This window comes from Pelophylax lessonae, assembly GCF_965119305.1.
Source record: "Pelophylax lessonae genome assembly, chromosome: 1".
NCBI classification, from domain to species: Eukaryota; Metazoa; Chordata; class Amphibia; order Anura; family Ranidae; genus Pelophylax; species Pelophylax lessonae.
In genome coordinates this window covers 783,761,229-783,766,228 of record NC_138768.1, presented here as the reverse complement: position 1 = coordinate 783,766,228, position 5,000 = coordinate 783,761,229, and the positions used below count along the sequence as shown (strand labels likewise).

At 40.1% G+C, this 5,000-nt stretch overlaps 1 protein-coding gene across 5 annotated transcripts in view; it reads right to left on the bottom strand.

Moving 5' to 3' along the window:
• Positions 1-5,000, bottom strand: part of LDB2 (LIM domain binding 2) — a 645,842-nt gene that overhangs the window by 640,372 nt on the left and 470 nt on the right. The window lies entirely within an intron of this gene.

Genomic DNA, 5,000 nt, shown 5'->3' with positions numbered 1-5,000 from the left:
ATGGTATTAAACTCATTAAAGAAAAGAACTGTAACTGAAACTGTGCAAGCATCCCTGGCATTGTTATACTTGTCCCAAACTTTGTCACTGTCACTTTTGCTGGACAGCTTGGCCTGAATATAAATGTGGAGAAAAATATAAATATAGGCATGTGATATTAAAGAGGTTGTAAACCCATACAATTTTTTTTTGCAACCTGAAAGAGAAACACATAATGAGCTAGTATGCATCGCATACTAGCTCATTATGAAATACTTACCTAAGAACGAGTCCCCGCCATGCCGCCCGCTTACCTGTATGACGGGCGACATGTCCAGTCGCCCGTCTTCCGGGATCGCGGCATCTGGCCATCTGATTGGCCGGAGCCGCGGTGACGTCACTCCCGCGCATGCGCACGGGAGCCGACGGTCACGGCACGGGCTCTGAAGAAACGGCGCCAGCGGCCGTTCCTTCAGAGCGCATGTGCCAGTGACGTCACTGGCTGCATGTAAGGTAAATATCTCCTAAACGGTACATGTTTAGGAGATATTTACAGTACCTATAGGTAAGCCTTATCATAGGCTTACCTATAGGTACAAGTGTCAGAGGAGGGTTTACTTCCTCTTTAAAAGCACCTCCTATACTAATTATATATGTATGTACTAACCTCATCTTTTATCAGAATATAATATTTTTCACCATAGTAGTCCTTTAAGAATGAAGATCTTTTAAGTCAAATATTAAACACCCTTGTGAGAAGCTGCAGATGGAAGCTGACAATTTTTAACCTATGGGTTACTTACTCATTCTGAGGCAGTGATATCACACTCAGGGAACTGGAATAGGTCAAGCTTGCGCCTACAGTAATATACATAGGGGTTTACTAAACCTAAACATACTGATTTACTAAAACTGAAGAGTGCAAAATCTGGTGCAGCTGTGCATGGTAACCAATCAACTTCCAACTTCAGCTTGTTCAATTAAGTTTGCCAAAAAAAAAAAAAACCTGGAAGCTGCTTGTTTTCTATGCAGAGCTGCACCAGATTTTGCACTCTCCAGTTTTAGTAAATCCACCCCATAGTAGTTAGTCAGGGTCAAAAGACATAAGTCCATCTAATTCAACCAAAAGAAAAAAAAAAAAAATAGAAAACCTTCCTGTATACAATCTTATACCCACCGTTGTCCCAGAGGAAGGCAAAAAACCCTTCAAAGCATGGTCCAGTATGCTTCAGCAGGGGGAAAATACATTTCTTCTTGATTCCCCTGAGAGCAATAAAATATTCCCTGGATCAACAATCTGTTCTTACCTATAAATGGTAACCCCTTAGAGCCGACACCTGCCAGCCCTTTAAGGGCTTTAGAATACCAGGAAGAGGGGCTTATGGTTATGTGACAGGCGGGATTGGCTGTCATGGCAGTCACATGATCGGAAATCTCCCAGTTACCTGCCAGTAACTATGCCGGGAGCGTGCAAGGCGCACGCTCTCAGCACAGCTCCTTTGGCGCTATTGCACACAAATATGCAGCCGCTCGGCGCCAAGCCCCGGCCACCGAGAGGCCACATATTTGCGTGTGCTTGGTGTGAAGAGGTTAATATCCATTTATATTTTGTGAATTTCGGAGCGCAGTCTGTGGGCTACAAAATCACAGCTTTCATATGAGGCTTCTTCAGGACTGTCAGCTTATGTTTTATACTGGTACTGTAACTATTTAGATTAAGTCTGTATCTTATCTGGATTTTACATCTGAACTCCAGGCAAGTGGTCAAAGTATAAGTTCCCTTTTGTTAAGAAGATAAATGCACATTTTTATTTTTTTTCTTAGGAGCCTGCAGAGCATCTTGGGTGCAATGCCAGGCTCCTGCAGACTCTCAGTACAGCTCTCTGATCGTACCTTCTGTACATGCAGACAGGTACTGAAGAGCAGAAAGAATCAATGAACTACAAGGATGCTTACCAGTGCCCTTGCAGTTCATTAGGAAATACAAGCCATCTGCCATGGTGGAAGACGGGACTTGTAGTTAATTTATTTGCAGATCGCTGTGAATGAATGGCACGGCTGTGTAGACAGAGTCCCACAGAGCCTCATTGTTTTCAAATTGTTACAGTGAGTGCAGTGAGATGATCCCCTGCCCACAGTCACAATGAAGGACTGGTGGGTGCATGGCTGCTTCTTTGTTATGCCCTGAATATGGGTGTAACATTTAACATGTTACTAAAATTGAACTTTAAATTTAAAGCTGAAATGTATACATATAAGCTGTCCTATTTGATAAATGATTTGCAATGCTGTTCAGCCATTACTGTAATCCATGTTCCAGTTTGTTTCAGCAGTACAGTGTGGTTACTGTCCCACCATTAACTTGGTGCCTGGATAATGCAGGAGTACTTATAGCACAGCACATGAGTCATTTGCTTACTCCTTGCTTACTTTGCTTACTCTGCTCTTTACTTCTGTCAGCAAGTGCCAGTGTTAGATGGACAGCAATGTGCATCTCATCAGAGCCTGGTTGGGTCACATTACTGCCCTTCCTTCTCCCATCCATACTGATACATTGAAGACATATATAGGTATTCTAACTATATCTATATATGTATCTATATATATATCTATATATATATATCTATATATATATCTATATATATATACCGTATTTTCCGGCGTATAAGACGACTGGGCGTATAAGACGACCCCCCTATTACATGATCTACCGGTAATACTTATACTTAGGTTACCTTGGAGATATTATACTCGGCATACAAGACGACCTCCCATTTTTGGGGGATTTTTTTGAGGTTCAAAAGTAGTCTTATACGCCAGAAAATACAGTATATATATATTGTTTTTTATATCTGATGAAGTTAAGATTTAATCAGCTACTTAATTTGTCTAATTAATATTCTCAACATTTAAAGTAATGAGGTGGCAATTTCTCTCTCTCACACAGGTATTTCTCTATGATGGATTCCCTTTTATGTATTTACAGCTAGGGTCACACAAGAGCTTATCATACCTTCAATTTCATGTAGCCTCCTAAGGTGAAAGCATCCAAAAAAATAAAAAAATGACTTGTCTCTTAGTAGCAGACCATTTTTCAATAATGTACAAATTCTGATAAAGCAATGACCATCGGTTCAGTAAGGAATTTTCACAACTATGTTTTTTAGTGAACAAAATCCCCAGCATGTAAGTGTGAACTTTCTCTAAAGGCAGAACCCCGCAAGACTTTTTCACATCCACCATTCTGTCAGACTAGGACCCTCTCCCCGAACAGTACAGTGCATTCTGATGGGGGTAGAGGGTCATTGAAAAGAAGGAATCGATAATTATCGGTTTAGAAGGAAACACATGGACTGCCATTGCTGACCCCATTCCAAAACACAAGTTTCTTTGCTGCCTCTGAAGTCATTGACCTTGGACAAGCATGCAGAGTAGAAAGTCAGAGGATTTTTAGGGGTTGATTTACTAGAGTCAAATAGACTGTGTGCTTTGCAAAGTGCAGTTGCTCCAGAGCTTAGTAAATGAGGCAAAGCTTCATTTTGCAAATAATACCCAATCACATGCAAAGAAAATTTGCTTGCACATGATTGGATGATGGAAGTCAGCAAAGCTTCTGCTCAATTACTAAGCACTGGGGCATCTGCACTTGCAGAGTGCAACTGCACTTTGCAAAGTGCAGTCTATTTGCCTTTAGTAAATCAACTCCTTAATCTGCATACTTGCACCAGAACTATGCTTCATATTATATTAAAGCCATTGAATTAATGGGACAGCCAGGAAGTTAGAATTTTTTAGGATGAAAGGTCAATAATGGCAGCCTCCATATTTTCTAAGTAGAGGGTTTCTTTATGAAACCTCTTGTGTGACATCACCTTTAATTTTGACCATGATCAGAAAGGATGTGGGTACAGCAGAAGACAACTATTGCTGAAAAAGTGGTCAGCGTGGCCCAAATGGTTATGGTCAGCATCATTATTTGTGTTTCAGTAGTCACTGTGGATTCTAGATTTGAACAAGAATAAGCCAAATAAATATGACATATTTCACCTATATCCACCACTGCATAAAGCCAACTTCTATCAGTAAAATTAACCTCAGGATTAATATCAAAATGCATAAATACTTCCACACCTCCAAGCTGTTGAGGTCATTCAGCTGTGTGACCCCATAGACACCAAGGTGGTGACAGCACTCCTTTGGTCATACAGGTGCAATGGGGAAGGGGGCTGCTGGCATTATTCCAATTCACACGCTTTTTAGCACTTTACAAAAGTGAATTGTATAGGAAGTCCGAACTCCATTTCTCATCCAATCTACACCGCATTTATCTTCCTACCTTCACTTCAGTTCTAATTCATTCATAGATGGTCCACATAACACCACCAGACCTCAGTATCTCCTAGAACATATTAGAAATGAGTCTGCCCATCACAAGGCAGACACTTCTAAATGTTCAGTTCTCTTCTTTTACATTTAACTAATACAGAGCTTAACAAAACATATAATAAAGGATAAACAAGCATAAAAAAAAGTTAAACGTTGGCTTATTTTTATTTTGAAAGAACATGTAAAAGTCCCACAAACTCACTAGAAATGTATCCATATTATGAAGTCTGTATAGTTAAACGTAATATTTTGTAACACCAGGCTTAGTTCCTGTCCGGTAATCCCAAAGCTCAGTGCTGCCAACTGTCACTTTTAGTCTAAAAATGGTAGCTTATGTAGAACAACAGGCAAAGTTCCCTAAATATCAGATATCTATTTTTCTATTCAAGTGTGAGAACTTTTACATTCGTGTTTGTGAATGTTTTCAAGATACATAAACTAACTTTTTGGTTTGAGATTGACAGGTCCTTTAGCGTACATTTTATTTGTGTCCCCTGTAAAGCCCCGTGAAGCCACCAAGTGGAAAATAAAAACTGTTCAGAAACACTTCAAAGAGAGATGAACTCCTTAACTCAACTTTACATCAGAAGTACCTGGTCCATGCCTGTAGAAAGGCAACCCAGAATACCATTAAC